General features: G+C 50.7%; 1 non-coding gene across 1 annotated transcript; it reads left to right on the top strand.

Moving 5' to 3' along the window:
* The first annotated feature begins 7440 nt into the window (after window positions 1–7440).
* On the top strand, window positions 7441–7555 carry LOC140430321 (U5 spliceosomal RNA). The gene has a single exon (XR_011949377.1). It is a non-coding gene; the product is annotated as a U5 spliceosomal RNA (small nuclear RNA).
* Window positions 7556–21256: the final 13701 nt, after the last annotated feature.

A 21256-nucleotide genomic window follows, 5' to 3' on the forward strand; every position in this document is an offset into this window, starting at 1 on the left:
GTTGGGTGAAGCAGAGGCGAGAGGTGAGGTGGGAAAGCTTTGGTATACGCATATACCAGGGCGTGGCCTTTCGACGGGTGAAGGTGGCATTGTATAGCAGTGGCGTGAGGTTTGGACCCTGCGAAGTTGAGATTGGCACACACCTCGAGTGATTTCTATTTTGAGGCGGTGGAGGCATTCATCAAGGCTGAAGGACTGGGACTGAAATGAGGTGGGTCTGGATGGGGATTGTTTTTTCTTCTGGAGGGGTTCTTTGTATTGGATGAGGGGAGTGTTGTTTACCTTTTGTGTATAGTTCATGTGTTTTGGGATTTGTCGTTTTTGTGGGGTGCTGTTTTGCACTATTGCTTAATATAAGGGAAGTGGGGATTGTTGAGGTATGTGGAGCTGGGTTTCTGGGGGGCTTCTGAGGAGGGGGGGCTTTGACAGTTTCTGCTAGCAAGTGAAGGTTGGCTAGTGAACAGGAGTGTGGTGGGAGAGGGGCTGCTGTCGTTAAGCGTGCGCTGACCCAGTCGTGGAGGGGGGGGGGTCGGCGAGTGAATGCGTTGGCTGGTCTCATGATGAGGGAGATGGGAGGAGTGGGGTTATTAGCGGACCAGAGCTTCGGTGACAAGATTGGGAAGGTGATCGAGGAGTATGCGGGGTTTCGTTGCATCGGGGAATCTCGTGGCCGGTGGTCTTGGAGGCTCTGACAGCAGTAGTGAGGGGAGAGATTATCTCGTTTAAGGTTAAGATGGATAGGGAGGAGAAGGAGGAAGGTCAACGACTGATGGAAGAGATTCTGGAGGGAGGTACGTGGGGGACCCAGACCCGGGTCTCCTGGCAAAGAAGAAGGAATTGGAGGCGAGGTTCGACCTATTTTCACAGTAACCTCATTGCAGTGTAAGCCTACTTGTAACACTAATAAAGATTACTATTATTATTGTCCACTGGGCAAGCGGTGCGCCAGTTGAGAAGGGCGAGTGGAGCTGTCCGAGTATGGAGAAAAGGCAAGATGGATGTTGGCTGGTCAGCTCCAGAGGGAGGCCATAGCGATGGAGATGGTTCGGGTACAGGATAAGACGGCGGAGTTGGTGATGGCCCTGGAGCAGAAATTTTATAGGGACCTGTATAGGTCGGAGCCACTGGAGGAGGAGCAGGAGGTGAGAGAGTTTCTAGATGGGCTGGAGTGTCTGAGGTTGGGAGAGGAAGAGAGGGCAGGGATGGGGAAGCAGGAGGTGATGGTAGCAATTGGGAGGATGTAGGCAGGTCCAGATGGATTCCCGGTCGAATTTTATAAAAGATTTAAGGATAAGTTGATGGTGGGAATGTTTGAGGATGTGATGGGGTAGGGCATCTTGCTGCAGACAATAGGGTAGGCTTCCATCTCGTTGTTAATGAAGGACAAAGTTCCGGTGGAGTGTGAGTCATATAGACCCATATCTCTGCTGAATGTGGATGCCAAGATACTGGCAAAGGTGTTGGAGTTTGAGGTTGGGATGGTGTCTCCCAAAGGTGGTCAGGAAGGACCAGACGGGGTTCGTAAAGGGAAGACAGTTGTTCCTGAATGTGAAGAGGTTGTTGAATGTGCTGTTTTCTCCGGCGGAGGGAAGATGGAGGTGGTGGTGCATTGGATGCCGAGAAGGCGATTGATGCGGCTGCTTTATAAGGAGCCAATGCCAAGCGTGCACACAAACGCTACGAATTCAGGGTATTTTGCATTACATTGGGGTATGAAGTAGAGATGCCCCATGTCCCCCTGCTGTTTGCACTGGCTATAGAACGCTTAGCCATTACGCTGAGGACCTCCGGGTTGTGGAAGAGGATAATGAGGGGAGTGGTGGAATATAGGGTGTCCCTATATTCAGATGGTCTGCTCTTATATTTTGGAGCCGAGCACATCCGTGGTGAGAATAACGGGGTTGCTCCAGAGATTTGGGGTATAAACTGAATTTGGGTGGGGGGGGAAAGCGAGTATTTTATGGACTCCCTGCCGGGGGTGGGGATGGGGGGCTGCCATTTTGCCTGGTGGCCACTCATTTTAAGTATTTGGGGTCGCAGGTGGCCCGAGATTGGGCAGGGCTTCAGAAGTTTAATTTTGCTAGTTTGGTGGGGTGAGTGAAGGCGGATTTGCTGAGTGGGACAATCTCCCTCTGTCGTTGGTGGGCTGGGTGCAGACAGTTAAAATGAATGTTTTCCCGCGATTCCTTTTTTTAAAATTTAGAGTACCCAATTCATTTTTTCCAAGTTAGCGTGGCCAATCCACCTACCCTGCACATCTTTGGGTTGTGGGGACGAAACCCACGCAAACACAGGAAGAATGTGCAAACTCCACACGGACAGTGACCCAGTGCCGGGATCGAACCTGGGACCTCGGCGCCGTGAGGCAGCAGGGCTAACCCACTGCGCCACCGTGCTGCCCTAGCGATTCCTATTTTTGTTCCAATTTGTCTGACGGTCTGTTTGCCCACGTCTCTCTTTTTCAGGGGGGGTGGACAGGTTGATTTCCTCATTTTAGGTGGGGGGAGGTGAGAAGGTGGCCAGGGCGATGCTGCAGAAAGGACGGCAAGGGGGGTGGTTTTAGGCCTACGAAACTTGCTGTATTATTATTGGGCAGCGAATGCAGAGAAGGTGTGGGGTTGGAGCAAGGAGGGGGGCTCTGTGGTTAAAGATGGAGGTGGGCTCTTGTAGGGGGTAGGGGTTGTGGGTGCTGGCAACGTCGCCACTCCCGATGGCCCCAGGGAAGTCTTCGGCGAGTCCGGTGGTGGTTTCTACATTGAAGATTTGGAGGCAGTTTAGGCAGCATTTTAAACTGGAGGCTAGGCCAGGGGGGATGCTGATTAGAGGGAATCACGGGTTCGAGCGGGGAGGTTGGATGTGAGGTTTCAGGGATGGGACGAGGGGGGGATTAAGAAAATGAAAGATTTGTTCCCAATAGCGCCTGCCTCTTTGTTTCTGGAGCTGGTACTGTCAGTGGGGCTGGGGTGGGGCATCTCGGCAATTTATGGGAACATTCTGGAGGAGTGTAGGGTTTCTATGAAGGTTATTAAGGCAAAGTGGGAGGGAGAGCTGGGGGCGGTGCTGGAAGAGTGACTGTGGTGTGAGGTGCTGCAGAGGGTAAATGCCTCGGTTTAGTGTGCAAGGTTGGGGTTGGTAAGGCTGAAGATGGTGTACAGGGTGCACCATACAAAGTCAAGGATGAACCGGCTGTTCGAGGGGGTGGAGGTATTCTGAGCAATGTGGGAGGGGCCCTGTGAACCATCTTCATATGTTTTGGTCCTGCCCGAAGCTGGAAAGGTTTTGGAGGAGTGTTCAGTACAAACTCGGGGGTCTTACATGTGTGGCACAGTGGTTAGCACTGTTACTTCACAGCGCCAGGGTCGATTCCCGGCTTGGGTCACTGTCTGTGTGGAGTCTGCACATTCTCCCTGATGTCTGCGTGGGTTTCTTCCAGGTGCTCCGGTTTCCTCCCACAAGTCCTGAAAGACGTGCATGTTGGGTGAATTGGACATTCTGGACAAAAGGGAAACATTTAAGATACACAATGTTAGGACAGACTCCCCGGTGCTGGAAGAAGCTAAGACAAAGCAGACTGACAGTCACCAGGACACGCCCAGCGATCAGGGAACCACCCCTAATTTGGAGGAAAATCGATACAGATGATTGGGAAAGACACAATTAGTTGAGGCCAAGTTCAAGGCCCGCCCAAAAGCGCGTGAAGCCCTTTTTAGTATAAAAGGTATCCCCCAAGGGAGAATGCCTCCTTTGGCTTTGGCTCTCACCGAAGAGAGAGACCTGCCTCGCAGCTGCACCAGACCAAGTAAGTCCCAAGTCAACGCACGCTACGAGATAGACGCTCCTAGTTGCTACCCTGTAAACAGCTCAACCCAGCAGCCTCAGAACCGAGCAACGGCCATTGTTCCTCTGAATGAGTGGGCACCCGAAGCTAAGTATAGGCTTTAGTAATAGTGGTAGTTTAGTTTGTCGAGTTTATGCATGAGTAGATTTGACTGTGTGTAAATAAATGAGCATTGCTTTTGAACTTACTAACTGGTGTATTGAGTCATTGATCAGTATTCGGTTCTGAACCTTGTGGCGGTGTCGAAAGATACCTGGCGACTCTTGAGCAAACGTGATTAAACAGCCAAATTAAGAGCCAACCAAAAAAAGAGCAACACCACGGAACAGGCTATTTTAGACCTAGTAATGTGTGGTGACACCAGATTAATAAATGACCTCTCCTAGCAAAGGGTCCTCCAGGTAAAATGATCATGACATGATAGAATTTCAGATTCAGTTTGGGAGTGAAAAATGTTGTTCTGAAACTATCGTCTTATGAAGGTCAAATTGGCTAAAGGGAAATGGGAAAATTGATTGAAAGTTTCAAGAGTAGCGAATATGTGGCACATATTTAGAGGTATTTCATAACTCCCACTGAGAAAAAGGACTCTTGCCAGCAGGATTTGCCACCTGCTGCTAACTAAGGAAGCTAAAAATGGTATCAAATTGAAAGAAAAAGAGTACAATGCTGCAAAGATTAGTTACAGGTCTGAGGATTAGGAACATAGAATCATTGAATCCCTACAGTGCAGAAGGAGGCCATTTGGCCCATCAGGTCTGCACCGACCATTCGAATGAGCTACCCATTTAGATTTCCCCTGCCACCCCACCATATCCTTGTAACCCCATAACCTAACCTGCACACTAAGGAGCAATTTAACATGGCCAATCCACCTAGCCTGCACATCTTTGGACTGTTGGAGGAAACCGGAGCACCCGGAGGAAACCCACGGACACACAGGGAGAACGTGCAGACTCCGCACAGGCAGTGACCTAAGCCGGGAATCAAACCTGGGACCCTGGAGCTGTGAACCACTGTGGTGCTAACCACTATGCTACCGTGCTGACCATTGGGATGGTCTACATCTGAACCATACTGGGACCAGTGTTCTTGCATACCGTATAACTAGGGAGGGGGAGATGGTTTTGGAGAGGAAATACATAGGCTTACAAAGCCAAAGGATGCAGCAGCATTGCAAGACAGCTATTTAGGTAATTATACCCAGAGTATGACAAGAAGACACAGTGGATAAACATCAGAAAAGCAGCAAATAGGGTCAAATTGGGAAAAAATGATTTAGAAAAGCAAAATCAATGGCTCTTTACTTAAATGCATGTCATATTTGGCAAAAAATAAATGAATTAATGGCAAAACTTGAGGTTAATGAGGATGATCTTATAGCCATTAGAGGCAGGGTTACAAGATTAAAGCTGGGAACTACCTTCTTCCCTGCTGTTACCAGACTCCTAAACAACCCTCTTATGGACTGATCTGACTGATACTACACTCCTGTATGCTTCACCTGATATCTGTGTCTATGTATTTACACCGTGTACCTTGTGTTGCCCTATTACGTTGTTTTTTTTCATGTATTAAATGATCTGTCTGATCTGCACACAGAAAAATACTTTTCACTGTACCTCGGTACACGTGACAATAAACAATTCCAATCCAATCTAACTAACATTTTTTTTAAAATGAAACATTTCAAATTGAGGATCTCCAAAATCAGACAGCCAAAAATGAGGTCAGAAATCTCAGAATTTGCACCTGCATGACTTTTTTTAAAGAGTCATCTGAAGTCAGCGAAATTCAGCCTGTTAACCCTGTTTTTTGCTCCGCAGATTTTGTTTTGCAAAAATATACATTATTCATAAAATATCTGAAAGAAACATGACACGTTTTTTTTTCACAAACAATTCAAATTATCATAACCGGTAAGTGTGGTGGGTTAGCACTGTTGCCACACGGCACTGAGGACCCGGGTTCGAATCCTGGCTCTGGGTCCTTGTCCGTGTGGAGTTTGCACATTCTCCCCGTGTTTGCATGGATTTCGCCCCCACAATCCAAAGATGTGCAGGGTAGGTGGATTGGCCACGCCAAATTGCCCCTTAATTGGAAGAATGAATTGGGTACTCTAACTTTATTTTAAAAATAGCAGGGAAATGCAACGACATTCACATTTGCTTCAGTGGCACACAGTGCCTCACAGTGCCAAGGACCAAGGTTCAATTCTGGCCTCAGGTGACTGTCTGTGCGGAGTTTGTATGTTCTCCCTGTGTCTGCGTGGGTTTCCTCCGGGTGCTCTGGTTTCCTCCCACAGTTCAAAGATGTGTGGGATAGGTGGATTGGCCATGCCCTTAGCGTCCAGGGATGTGCAGGTTAGGTTATGGGATTACGGGGATAGGTAGGGGTGGATACTTGTAAACGGGCAGAGTGGTCATTTGAAGGGTCGGTGCAGACTATGTGAGCTGAATGGCCTCCTTCTGCACTATAGGGATTTTACAAAGATCAAGATGCGCTCTGGGTGCTTCAATTCAGAAATGGGGACATTACAAACTTTTCAATACTTTAGTTACAGAGAGTGCAATTCTGTTCAAACTATACATCAGTCATGTTGCACTCTGTGGTTCTGCAATACAGTTACATACAGTTAGGGTTACGCACACAGTCTGTGGGGTTTTACATGGTTTGCAGCTTCTGGTGTACATTGGCCGTGGCCTTTCCCCATTGCGTCTTGGTGGCATCTGCCCCAGGTTTGAATGTGTCTCTCTGCACGTAGCCCTGGACCTTGGAATGTGTCAGTCTGCAACATTCGGTCGAGGACAATGCTTTGGACTGGAAAAACAACAAGCTTTAGGAGACCAAAGAGTGTCTTTCACCGAGTTGATGATCCTCCTGCAGCAGTTGATGTGTATCTCGTGTGCATCCCTGGGAACAGCTCGTAGAGCACAGAATCCACAGAGTTTCTCGAGTAGAACCTTGACAAATATGACCTCATCTCTCTCCAGACTTTCCCAAAGGAGATGTGCAACACTCTCAGGCCCCTGCATATGCTTCCAGGGCATCGTGAGAAAGTACTGAGACTTCAGGCGTGCGTGAACGATCAAACGGGAAGTGCCCTTCTCACCACCAGCAAAGCTCCGGCTTTCATCCCACAGATGCATCCAGACCTGATCAGTATTTCTCCCACTTTCTTTTTTTATTTTAGATTTCCAACCTCTGCAAGTACCTTGCTCTCTTCTTCCAGAAGTTGCTGTTGCTTACTACACGAGACTTTGGGCTTCCTTTCCCTCACGGGAACTTAGATTTAAATCTCACTTAGGACAAGCAATAATAATCTCCTGAGCGGCAGAGTGCCCACAATCTGCAGCCCTCCTTCTCCGGGAAGTGGTCAGCTAGGCCCCGCCCACTGATCTACATAACTTGAATTCTTTGCGATGCTACAAGAGTTATTCCTCTTTCTGTAAACATTAACGGTTTGTAGTTAATTATTAAACTTCACACCAATTAAATTATTCACTCTGCGATACTAGCCTTGATTGCTCATGTGTGAAGTCAGTGTGATGTTAAAGAGCTCCGTGCGCGGTGGGTAGTGAGTAAGTTTGCTGTGAATGTCAGTACTCTGGTTTCTCTTCAGATCGTATAAATCTTTCGCCTTTTACTAAAGATTTCCGTGGAGAGGAACACTCAGGGTTTTAAATAATTTTTTGATGCCCTACTTCTGGTGGGGCTTGTTTTAACTCTAAAAACAGAAATGTTGTCAGACTCGGTGAGTGGTGTGTAGTTTTGGAAATCTTTAGTTTGATGTGGCAGAAGTAATACAATTCTGGTGGCATTTCTGCTGTACATATTCTTCATTCTAATACTTCCGCCAATTATTTGAATTGACATAAGCACAGTGGCTAGCACTGCAGATTCACGGCACCAAGGTCCCAGGTTTGATCCTGCCTCTGGGTCACTGTCCGCGTGGAGTTTGCACATTCTTTCTGTGTTTGTGTGGATTTCGCCCCCACAACCCAAAGATGTCTGTGGATTGGCTACGCTAAATTGCCCCTTAATTGGAAAAAATGAATTGGGTACTCTTAAAAAAAAAAAAAATTTTTTTTAATTGACAGATGAACTTTGCATGTCAAATCTTTTACAGATTTTAATGGGCTCTCTTGCGTTACACAAAGTCTTTAATGCTAACACCAAATGTCACTCTATGTTGATCTGTGGTGTTGCAATTAAAATTCTGGATTGTGCCTCGCACTTTGGTCGGAGAAACGGCAGGAATCCACGTCTTAAGTCGCATACAGAGAGACAAACATCTCCGGTGGTTTCATAGAATTTACAGTGCAGAAGGAGGCCATTCGTCCCATCGCGTCCGCACCGGCTCTTTGAAAGAGCACCCTACCCAAGCCCACACCTCCACCCTATCCCCATAACCCAGTAACCCCACCCAACACTGAGGGGAATTTTGAACACGAAGGGCAATTTAGCATGGCCAATCTCCTTACAAAGAGCACCATACTCAAGCCTACGTACCTATCCTGTCCCAGTAACCTCCACTTAACCTTTTTGAACAGTAAGGGCAATTTAGCATGGCCAATCCACCTAACCCGCACATCTTTGGACTGTGGGAGGAAACCGGAGCACGCGGAGGAAACCCACGCACACATGGGGAGAACGTGCAGACTCCACACAGACAGTGAACCAAGCCGGGAATCGAACTTGGGACCCTGGAGCTGTGAAGCAATTGTGCTATCCACAATGCTACCGTGCTGCCCTTGGTTTGGAGCCACACTTTGTTTTAAAATGCTCCTTGGTTAACTATGTTAAATATGCAATATACTAATCGCTGTTGTTGTAGAGAGGCTATCAAAGAAACTCTCTATCTGGGCGAGACGGAGGAGACACTTTAAAGTATCTTTCATGGGAGATGGTGACGGCCTGGTACTGAATTTGTAATACAGGCATCTAGGGGGGACGCAGAGGGCAACAGCCCCTGCAATTGTCCTACAGGTATGAAGTTCTCTCAGCTTCTTTGAATGGGAGTGTGGGCTGCAGGGTGGATGAGCTGACTGGCCATGGCATTGTGATACAGGAAGCCATTCAAGTTGGAGGAGCATAAAATAATATAGTGGTAGAAGAATGGGTTTGGACGGGTCAGGCTCAGTGGGTAGGGCCTGAAATTATGATGATGGTGGATAAGCAGGAGGGGGTGGGGGGAGACCCTCTGTTAGGATAGTTACGTGGAACATGAGGAGGTTGGCAGGCCCAGTGTAGAGGTCGAGGGTGCTTGCACATTTGAAAAGTTTGAAAGCAAATGTGGCAATGTTGCAGGAGACTCACTTGAGGATGAAGGAACAGGGGAGGCTTAGATAGGGCTGAGTTAGCCAGTTGTTCCAGTCAGGCTTCGATAGTAGGGCGTGCTGGTTCTGGTGAATAAAAGAGTGAGGTTCCAACTGGAGAACGCTGTGGCAGATCAGGGAGGTAGATACATAATAGTGACAGGAGCATTGGAAGGGAGGTTGGTGGCATTGGTAACCGTGTATGGTCCCAACCAGGATGATGCAGCGTTTGTAAAGAAGGTATGTGGGGCCATCCCTGACTTGGATTCACATGAATTGATAGTGGGTGGAGTCTGGAATATGGTGCAGGAGCCAAAATTGGATAGGTCATGACTGCGATTGCTTACTCAGTCAGGGGGAGTGAAGGCATTGGCTGGGCTAATGGTGGAAATGGGAAGAGTGGATCCTTGGAGGTTCTTGCACCCCTTGGAGAACTTGAATTTTAAAAAGATTTCTTCTGCTCTGGCACCGGCGATGGTGAGCAGAAGCTCTGTCTTTTCAGCATCGGCCACGTCTTGTAGGTCGGCTGCTACCAGGAAGATTTCAAACATTTGCCTGAATACCCGCCAGTTTTCGCGGAGATCGCTGTGGCACTGGAGCTGCTGCGGAACCCGGATCTCGAACATCTTGCCTGGGTATCGTTGCTGGTTGTCACTGTACGCTGAGGTATGGCTATATGGATTGAAACAGTTCACTTCTGGTACCATGATTTGTTATGTTCTAGGTGTAACATAAGCACCTTCCATGTGGTGCACTTGACAAAGGCAGGTTCAGACGTGGAGATAACTTCAACACGTTTATTAAACTATTTACACTTCTATTACTCGGGTCCGACACTACTGCTAATCGTACTATAGCTACCCAGACTGACTAACCAGTTGCTGCAATCCACGTGGTGGGAGTGATATTGAATCAACCCTGTGTCTCTACTCACTGACTGTCTCCACTGGAAAGAGGCAGATCATGTGTGTGGTGCCCTTTATACATGGGTTGGTGTAATGCCCTCCTGTGGTGGTGTCACCTCTGTGTGTATCGTTAATGTCCATTGGTCGTGTCCTATCTAACTGATCTATTGGTTGAGTGTATGTGTGTGATGTCTCTGGTGCTCCCTCTAGTGTCTAGATAGCCTACATGCATTTACATTGATGCACATCACCACAGGAGATACAGAGCTTTCCGGTGGCGCCGGCCTCCACACAGTTGGAGGAGGTGCTGACGACAGGAGGAATGGAGGAGGGGGTGGGGTAGGCAGTTTCTGGGGTGATTCTGGGAGAAGAGAAGGCACCACTGGAGGGGAGTAAGGCAAAGTGAGAGGAAGAGTTGGGAGAGGACATGGAGGAGAGGTGGTGGTGTGAGGTGCTCCAGAGGGAAAATGCCTCAACCTCGTGCGCGAGCTTGGGGCTGATACAGCTGAAGGTGGTATATAGGGCGCACCTCACAAAGACGAGGATGAGTCGACTCTTTGAGGGGGTAGCGGATTTTGTGAACGTTGCGGGGGGGTGGGGGGAGTGCCCGCAAACCACGTTCATATGTTTTGGTCCTGTCCAAAGCTGGAGGGTTTTTGGAGGGTGGTGTTCAGTGTAATTTCAAAGGTGGTACATGTGAGGCTTGAGCCGGGTTCTCTGGAGGCCATATTCAGGGCATCGGATCGGCCGGGATTGGAAGCAGAGGCAGTTTGGAGGATTGGAGGCAGATATTTTAGCCTTCGCCTCGCTGATCGCCCAAAGGCAGATCCTGTTGGGGTGGAGATCAGTTTCTCCACCCTGGTCTTGCGGGGGGATCTGTTGGAGTTTTTAACACTCGGGAAGGTGAAGTTTGAGTTGAGGGGAAAGATGGAAGGGTTCTACAATTCATGGACTTTGTTTATTATGCACTTTCAAGAATTGGATGGCATCGAACATTGAGGGGGGTGTTGGGGTGGGTGGGGGGGGGGGGTTGTTGGTCTGTGTATGTTGTTGATGACTATGTATGGGTGGATGGTGGATTCCTGAATCCTTTAATTTGATGTTTGTATTTAAAATGTTGAGGGTTGTTTGGGGGTTGGTGGGAGGGACGGATTTTTGGCCAGGGGATTGACATTGTACTTGGTGGGAGGGACGGATTGTTGACCAGGGTTTGACATTGTACTTGTTACCATTGATTGGTTGTTGGTGGGTTTAAATTTGGATGAAAATGTGAAAAAAGAGGAGAATAAAAATATTTATAAAAAAAGAATATAGTGATAGTAGAGGACAATATAGTGAGGGGGATTGACACTGTTCTCTGCGCAAAGAGTGAGAGTCCAGATGGCTGTGTTGTCTACCTGGTACCAGGGTTTGGGACATTGCTCCAGTTGGAGAGGAACTTGCTATGGGAGGGGGAGGATCCCATTGTCGTGCTCTGTGTAGGTGCCAAAGACATAGGTATAAAAAGGCTGAAGAGTTTGTGCAGGAGGGAGCTTAGTTGCTACCACAGTGTTTTAGCTTAGTTGCTACCACAGTGTGTCTTAACCCGTATACGGTGGACAGATGACTGCAAGTCTACGTGTTTAAATCAATCAGTATTTATTTGCATTCATACAATGTTACAGTTAAACAATCACACCATCAACATAAGTTACACAAGTTCATACAAGACCTTGACTTGACTTCAGAGTGACTAGCAAGGATCAGACAGATATTGGCATTTATCTGTGTGCTGAATCCGGTAGTCCTCAGTGTCCGGTCCTTGGTCCTTGTTCCTGGCTCTGGTGTTCCTTCTGTTTGTCGGGTGGTGGTGTTCCTCGTGTTGGCCGGTGAAGATCACTGTTGTTCCGTTGCTGCTGCAGAGAGAGATTCTAAAATGGTGCAGCACCTTTTTAACCAGCTTGGATTTTGTGCCCTTTTGGGGTGGTCTCCGGGTCATTGTCAATCAATTGATCAGGGCTCGATCATCCTGATTGACCAAGTCCAATCAGGGGCTGCCACATCTATTTCCGGGTGGGCACTCAGTGGCCATGCCTGCAAATGTTGGGGGCAGGTATGCCTTCCAAATAGAAGCCCTGATGGGTTCCTTGGTTTCACATAATCAGCGGGGACTGTGCTTCAAGAATGGGTCCCATATTTTGTTGCTGCGTGATCTTCGCTTGGCAGAATTGGACTGTGAGGATGATGAGCTATATTAAGGTGAACAGAATCAGGAGTACAGCCAGGTGTGATATCAGGCGAATGAATGGGTGTATTTGTATGTTTGAGCCCCAGTTCCAAAAATCATCCCTCCAGGTGGTGGCCTTAATTTCTCTAATTTGTCTTTTGACTTCTTGAGTCGGTTCTGTTATTTTAGTGAAAGTTCTGTGGGCGGTCGGCAATTTTATCTGAATCTGGTGTTATTCCTCCAGTAGGGATTTTAGGTTTGTGTCATAGTCCTCATAGTACTCCCCCAGATTCTGCCGGAGCTCATCGGCGGCATTTACATCCACCCTTTCCCTCTTATGAATGTCTATCAGCGGGTGACGGCGGGCGGGATGCAGCCTGGATCTGTTTTCCAAGTCGTCCATTGGAGGGCTCCCATCCGGGAACAGCATTTTCGGGGTTTAACGCCCGGTCCCAGGGTCAACAGAGGCGGCAAAAGCAGGGAGAAGGCACAGTGAAGGGAAATGTCGAAAATAAGTTAAAAAACGGATGTGAAAAAAGCAGCTGAAAGTCCGTCGGGGAGTGGAAAGGTCACCGCGGGGAGGGCAAGGAAAGTAGAGGCTGGGGCACCAGGGGAGGCCGCATTGCCCACGGTGTCATGATATTCAACACACATCACAACACACACATCATGATAGACAGACCAACAGACCAATTAGCACACATAACTCGACAGCCAATCACAGACAAGAGCAGACACAGTATAAGACAAGAAACACGTCACCTGCTGGCCAGTCCATCTGGAGACAGGACAAGGCCAGGACCTCATTAACAAGACACTCACACAGTCACCACGTGCTGAGTACCAAGTCAGATGTGTAAATAACTAGTTGGAATAAAACTGCGTTGTACCAATCGCAACCGTGTTGGTTCGTCTGTACCTCAGAGCACCCAACACCACATGGTACCAGTGAGTGAATCGATACTTACCGGCAAATCTGCCATCCTGAGCCATGGACACCCACAACAAACCACAGCCGTTGCAAGTCGCTGGGAACCTGGGCACCAATTGGAAGCTCTTCAAGCAGCGATTCGAACTGTTCATGCGAGCCAACGAAAAACAGGGCACCTCGGACGAAACAAAGATTGCCATGTTCCTCACTACCGCAGGTCAGCACGCCATCGATGTATACAACTCCTTGGTGTTCGCGGAAGGCGAGAACAAATCTAAATATGACATGGTCCTCCACAAGCTCGACCAGCACTTCAACGTTGAGGTCAATGAAAGCTTTGAGAGGTATATCTTTCAGCAGCGCCTACAAGGTAAGGATGAGCTCTTTCAGTCCTTCCTGACGCACCTCCGCATACTCGCGCAGTCCTGCGGTTATGGCACCACCTCAGAGTCCATGATCCGGGACCAGATCGTTTTTGGCGTTGCCTCCAGTGGCCTACGCCAGCAGCTTCTAAAAATTAAAGGCCTGACCTGAGCATCTGCATTTGAAGCCTGTGTCCTGCATGAAAATGCGACCAGCCGCTATGCCCAATTTCAGGCGACCGAATCGGCACGGAGGGGGTCCCAAGCGATCGAATTGGCAAGCCAGACCGCCCACGAGGCCAAACGCATCCAGGCAATCTAATTTCTCCCGGCCCGCGGCCCGGACGAGGGCGGCCGTTTCGCGCGCTTTTTGAGGCCTCCCACGTTTGTGCGCGCCAAAACCTACGGCAACACTGAGGGACATGCTGCGCAGGCGCGCCCGACGCAAGACCGAACTATGCATGCGCAGTGGCGTAATGAACGCCATGACGTCATGACGTGCGGCAACTGTGGAGCTGCACATTTAAAAGGGCAATGTCCTGCAAAAACCCGACAATGCCTACGCTGTGGCAAGATGGGCCACTACGCTGCCTACTGTCGAGCGGCTCAACCTGTGGATCTTCCACATCTCCGACAATCTCGCAGACACGTGCGGACCATCCAGCCTCCACATCACGACATCCAAACCGACGACACAGATGACCAAGACGCCTTCCGGGTTGCGGTCATTGAAGTGAACCGGGTCAACACCATCAATCCGGCCGATGAATGGAGTGCCACCCTGACGGTCAACCGATCGCCGATCACTTTCCGCCTGGACACTGGCGCCTCCGCCAACCTCATAGCCTGGTCAGCATTCTATGCCATGAAGGTCAGACCACCAATCCAGCCATCCCGGTGCAAGATGGTCGACTACAACGGGAACGTTATCCCAGCCATGGGATCCTGCCAGCTCCAGGTGACACACAAAACACACACGGCCACACTCTCGTTCGAGATAGTTGGCTCATCGAAGGACTCCCTGCTGGGCGCACAGGCATGTAAGGCTCTCCACCTTGTGCAACAAATTCTCTCTCTCTCTCCAGACGGCACGTCTGACTTCCCGGATGCAGAGTTCAACGCACAGCTCCAATCGCTCCTCGCCCACAACCAGGAGGCATTCGAAGGCATGGGAACACTGCCATACACCTACCAAATTCGCCTCAAACCGGACGCCATCCCGGTCGTTCACGCACCTCGCAGGGTTCCTGCGCCACTTAAAGACCGCCTCAAGCTGCAGCTGCAGGATCTCCAGGACCAAGGGGTCCTATCCAGGGTCACGGAGCCCACGCCATGGGTCAGCTCCATGGTGTGTGTCAAGAAGCCCTCTGGCGAGCTCCGCATCTGTATAGACCCCAAAGACCTCAATAATAATATTATGCGGGAACATTATCCCATACCCAAACAGGAGGAGATCACCAGTGAAATGGCCCAAGCGAAGATATTCACGAAACTGGATGCTTCTAAAGGATTTTGGCAGATCCAACTGGACCCGTCCAGCCGAAAGCTATGTACCTTCAACACCCCTTTCGGCAGGTTCTTCTACAACCGGATGCCATTTGGCATCATCTCGGCATCCGAGGTCTTCCACAGAATCATGGAGCAGATGATGGAAGGCATCGAAGGGGTGCGCGTATATGTGGACGATGTCATCATCTGGTCCACCACACCGCAGGAGCACATACATCGTCTCCAACGCGTTTTTGCCCGCATACGGGAAAACGGCCTGCGCCTCAACCGAGCCAAGTGCGCCTTTGGCCAGACCGAATTGAAGTTCCTGGGGGACCATATCTCCCGGTCAGGGGTCCGTCCGGATGCAGACAAGGTGAGCGCCATCACAGCCATGCCGCAGCCGGCCGACAAGAAGGCTGTCCTACGCTTCCTTGGAATGGTCAACTTCCCAGGGAAATTCATTCCCAACCTTGCCTCCCACACAACGACTCTGCGCCACCTCGTCAGAAAATCCAGAGTTCCAGTGGCAACACACACACCAGCTGGAATGGGAGGAGCTCAAACGCAAACTCACTACGACACCAGTGTTGGCGTTCTTCGACACGTCTCGTCCCACCAAAATCTCAACTGATGCCAGCCAATTCGGCATTGGAGCAGTGCTCCTGCAGAGGGATGACACTTTGTCATGGGCCCCGGTTGCCTATGCATCGCGGGCCATGACCCCCACAGAGCAGCGCTACGCGCAAATCGAAAAAGAATGCCTGGGCTTGCTAACCGGTTTAGACAAGTTCCACGATTACGTCTATGGTCTTCCACGGTTCACGGTCGAAACTGACCACCACCCCCTGGTCAGCTTAATAAACAAGGACCTGAACGAGATGACCCCTCGCCTCCAGCGCATCCTACTTAAACTCAGGAGGTACGACTTCCAACTGGTCTACACTCCAGGGAAGGACCTCATCGTGGCGGATGCCCTATCCAGGGCAGTGAGCACGCCGCCAGATGCGGAGGGGTTCGTATGTCAGGTCGAGGCACAGGTGGCTTTTACAGCGGCAAATCTGCCGGCTGACGACTCCAGTCTGGCCCGTATCCACCGAGAGACAGCGGCCGACCCCCTTTTACAGCGAGTGATGCGCCACATGACGGGAGGATGGCTCAAAAGGCAGTGCCCGCAGTTCTATAATGTACGAGACGACCTAGCCATCATTGGTGGGATCCTTCTGAAGCTGGACCGGATTGTGATTCCGCACAGTATGCGCCAGCTGGTTCTCGATCAAATACACGAAGGCCACTTGGGGGTCGAGAAGTGCAGACGGAGGGCCCGAGAGGCGGTATACTGGCCGGGCATCAGTGACGATATTGCCAACATGGTGATCAACTGTACAACCTGCCAAAGGTTTCAGCGGGCGCAACCTCCTGAAACGCTTCTGCCCCATGAGCTGGTGACGTCCCCCTGGGCGAAGGTGGGTGTCGACCTATTTCACGCGCTTGGCATGGACTATGTTATCATAGTGGACTACTTCTCCAATTACCCAGAAGTCATACGCCTGCACGATCTCACGTCATCTGCTGTCATCAGGGCCTGCAAAGACACCTTTGCTCGCCACGGCATTCCGATGACTGTCATGTCGGACAATGGGCCCTGTTTTGCCAGCCATGAATGGTCGTCCTTTGCAGCCTCGCATGGCTTCACACACGTGACGTCCAGCCCTCTGCATCCCCAGTCCAATGGAAAGGCGGAGAAGGGCGTTCACATTGCCAAGCAGCTCCTCTGCAAGGCTGCTGCTGCCGGATTGGACTTCTACCTCGCCCTGCTGGCCTATCGCTTGGCCCCACTAGCCACGGGTCTCTCGCCAGCACAGCTGCTGATGGGTCGTGCCCTCAGAACGACTGTGCCTTCCATCCTGGCACCAACAATAGACCATGCTCCGGTACTGCATAGGATGCAACTGCAGCGCGATCGCCAGAAAAGATTGTACGAGACAAGGGCAACTGATCTTCCCTCCCTGGCCCCTGGAGACAATGTCCACATTCACCTACCAGACGGTGGCTGGTCAGCACCTGCCGAAGTTCTCCGACGCGTGGCTCCCCGCTCGTTCCTGGTACGCATGCCGGATGGATCCGTGCGTAGGCGCAATCGCCGAACCCTTCGCCTACTTCCACGCTCGCAACGGAACCATACACAGACGCCGTGTCCTCCACTGGTTCCTGATAGCGACTTCGTGGAGCTGCCATATACCATGCCCCTTCTGTCGCCGCCCGTGGCCAGGCTCGCACCTCAGCCGGTTGTTCTCGACCACCCTTGAGGCGGTCAACCCGAATTCGTCGCCCACCTACTAGACTGGACTTATGAGACTGTTCACACGTCAAATTTTAGCAACTACTGTATTGTAACATGTCACTGTTTTATCGGTCCAGGCCTCGTTTGATCGGTCCAAATTTCAACGTTCTTCTTTTGTTATGGTACAACCTCGTTAGCATGTCACACCGACATCGCCCCTTGTACGCCACATGTACATGCTGTAAATATCATGCACACACACCTTTAGCTGCACTCAGGACACATTTATATTTATAACCACGTAGGCACATAATCTTGTAAAAAAGGGTGGATGTCATGATATTCAAACACGCATCACAACACACACATCATGATAGACAGACCAACAGACCAATTAGCACACATAACACGACAGCCAATCACAGACAAGAGCAGACACAGTATAAGACAAGAAACACGACACCTGCTGGCCAGTCCATCTGGAGACAGGACAAGGCCAGGACCTCATTAACAAGACACTCACACAGTCACCACGTGTTGAGTACCAAGTCAGATGTGTAAATAACTAGTTGGAATAAAACTGCGTTGTACCAATCGCAACCGTGTTGGTTCGTCTGTACCTCAGAGCACCCAATACCACACACGGCTGAAGAAATTACTAAGGTGACAGCCGCGGAACTCGAAAGGCAGTTCACAAAACACATTGAGAACGATGAAGAAGGAGATGGGGGCGGTATTGAAAGTGCTGGTGGAGGAGGCGATTGCCCCGGTGAGGGTGGCGATATTGAGCGCAGTGGCTGAGGTGCGGGAGCAAGGTGAGGCGCTGAAGGAAGTGGAAGAGACATGATCGCAGCACAGTGATCAACTTACCTCGATGGGGAAGGAGATACGGAAAGTGATTGAGATCAACAAGGGTCTTCGAGCCAAAATGAACGACTTGGAAAACAGATCCAGGCGACAGAATCTGAGGATTGTGGGGCTGCCCGAAGGAGTGGAAAGCCCGAGGCCGACTGAGTATTTTGCCATGACGTTGGCAAAGCTATTGGGGGAGGGGGATGATCCCTCCCGATATGAACTGGATCGGGCTTATCGGTCGTGGAGGCCTGTACCAAAGGAGAGTGAGCCGCCAAGAGTAGTGACACTGTGTTTTCGTAGGTACAGTGTGAAGGAGAAGGTCCCGTGCTGAGCAAAATAGAGGCGGGCGGTGCAGTGGGCTGGAGCTGGTGTACGCATATATCAGGTCTATACGGTGGAGCTGGCGAGGGGGTGGGCTGCCTTCAGCCGGGTGAAGAGGGCACTGTACATTAGCAAGGTGCGGTGCGGCATAGTATACCCAGCTAAATTGAGGGTGACCTACAAATCCAAGGACTTTTATTTTGGGACGGCGGAAGCAGCGGAGGAGTTTGCGAAGGCAGAAGGACTGTGGCTGAATTGGGAAGTGGTCATGTACCAATGTAGCCTCATGGAACTGTATTTTTTCACTGCGGCTGGTGTATGTGCTAAATGAGCCAACGTTGTATATACTTGGACAAGGGAAGAGATGAGACTTTCACTTGTAATGATGGTTCTTTGGGGCTTGCGTGTGTATGCGGGATTTGTGTGCTAAAGGGGATTTCTTGGTTTTCCTGGGACCGGTCAAGGGGGGAAAGAGACCCGGGCGGGGGCCTCCACACTGGCCGGTTTAAGCCGGCCAGTGAATGGGACTGAGGTGGGGGGAGGGGCTGCGGCCATCGGAACCCCGATGAGGTTCCGATGAGCTTAGCCGGGGTCTAAAGTTGGGGGGGAAGGAACAGAGGTTGGGGGGGAGGGGTTTTGTAAGAGGAAGTGGAGGGGAGGAGTCGGGGGGGGCGGGGCTTGCAATTCATGGGTGTCATTTACGGTACTCTTTTGGGGATTGGATGGCATTGAATGTTCGGGGGAGAGGGACAACTCTATAGGTCAACGGTGACCATAGGCGATTCCTGATTCCTTTTTCTTTTTTTCTCCTTTGTTTGTCCCACCGTGGGAGGGTTTGTTTTATTTGATGCTTATATTGTCAGGTGGGTCGTTATTTGGGGTGGTGAGAGGATGGGATCGTTTTTGGTGATAAGGGAATTGACTTTATATTTGTTACCGTTTGGTGGGGTGTAAATTCTGAAGAAAATGTGAAAATGGAGAATAAAAATATTTTACAAAAAAAAATGAATGCCTATCAGCTGGATGAGGCCGACCTTGGGCGGTATGTCAGGTTTGATGCAGAATGGCAGGTCGGGTCGCTCCCGCCCGCGATGGGCAAACTGACCTTTTTCAACAGTCTTTTTCGGAACTTGAATCAGTGGAGGAGACGATAGGGAAGAGGCTTCCCCCCTGGGGTATGGACTGCTGGACCAGAAGTGGTCGAGTGGAGCGGCAAGGATCCAAGGGGGAGCAGCGGGGACCCCAGACCGGGCGGTGAAGCATGTTGGACAGCAGGGACCAGGGAGCGGAGGCTCACTGGCCAAGGGAGTAACAGATGGCGATGGAAGAGGGACACGTTGGACCCGATGAGAGCGGTAATGGACCGAATGGTCGAGACACAGGTGGTCCAAGAGAAGGCGCTCAGGGAGGCCGAGGTGAAGCTCTCCAGCCAGGCGGACACGGTGGCGGAGCTGGAGCACGAGGTGGAGGAGCCGAACGCCCACCAGAGGAGGATGCAGGAGCAGCTTGTCGAGCTGGGGAACAGAGCCAGGAGGCAGAATTTGAGGATCGTTAGCCCCCCCAAGGGCTGCGAGGGATCGGACGTGGGTGCATACGTGAAGGGTATGCTCGAGGCGATGATGGGATCGGAGGCCTTCCCTCGTCCCCAGGAGTTGGATGGGGCGCATAGAGCCCCTGCAAGGAAGCCCAGGACGGGCGACTGACCGAGGGCCTTGGTGGTCCGCTTTCACCAGCTTGCTGACGGGGAACGTGTGCTACGATGGGCCAAGGCGGAGAGGAGCAGCAGATGGGAGAATTGCGAGGTGCGCATTTGCCAGGACTTGGGAACGGAGCTGGCCAAGAGGCGTGCAGGATTCATCAAGGTAAAGGCAGCCCTCTACAAAAAGGAGGTGAGGTTTGGAATGCTGTATCCTGCAAAGCTTTGGGTTACGTTTGAAGAACTCCATCACTACTTTGAGACGCCAGAACAGGTTTGGACTTTCATTAAAGATAAGAAACTGGACTTGAACTAACAGGCACTTAGTTTTTTCAGTGCTGTACAGTGGCGGAGGTCTGTTAACCTAACTTGCTCTGACTAGGATTGGACTTTTATTAAAAGAAGAAGCTGGACTTGAACTAAAGGACTCTGGTCTCTCAGAGCTTTTGTGTGACGGCGGTTTGTTGAATTATCCTGTACTGTAATGTTTTATCTAAGATTATTTTCAGCCTGGACAGAGAGCGGGGTTTGGAGGGCGCACTGTTTAGGGTGCTTTTGGGAGATTGCAACGAGGGGTGGGTGCGGGGGACCTGCAAAGGGGCCCCTGCACTTGGTACCTTTTGGCGGGAGATCGGGGCCTCTGATAGGGGGATGGGCAATGGGATGGTTAAGGGACTTGAAAGGGCACGATGAGATACAATCAGGTTAATGGGTCCTTGGTGTGTGGGGGGAGGGCCCGAGTGCTTGGGCGGGAGACAGACAGGCGCCAAGGGCAGGGGTCAGTGTAGCTAGCGTAGGTCAGGGGCACCAGGGAGAGTAGGAGGAGTGGCGGGCTAGGGGAGGTCGGGGGGGGGCAGCTGAGAAGTAGAGCAGAGGAGACTTAAGTGGGCAAGGGGGGGGGTGACCAGGGATCCCCCGGGGGAGAAAGTCACTTGCAGACTCTCAGGGAACAGTGCAGGAAACCGACAGCAGCAGCACCCGAGGGCGGGGTGGGTGGGGGTGGGGGGTTAGAGCCACGTTAGTTTAGTTGAACACGTGTGGCATGGGCAAAC

Source organism: Scyliorhinus torazame, chromosome 1 (genome assembly GCF_047496885.1).
Source record: "Scyliorhinus torazame isolate Kashiwa2021f chromosome 1, sScyTor2.1, whole genome shotgun sequence".
NCBI classification, from domain to species: Eukaryota; Metazoa; Chordata; class Chondrichthyes; order Carcharhiniformes; family Scyliorhinidae; genus Scyliorhinus; species Scyliorhinus torazame.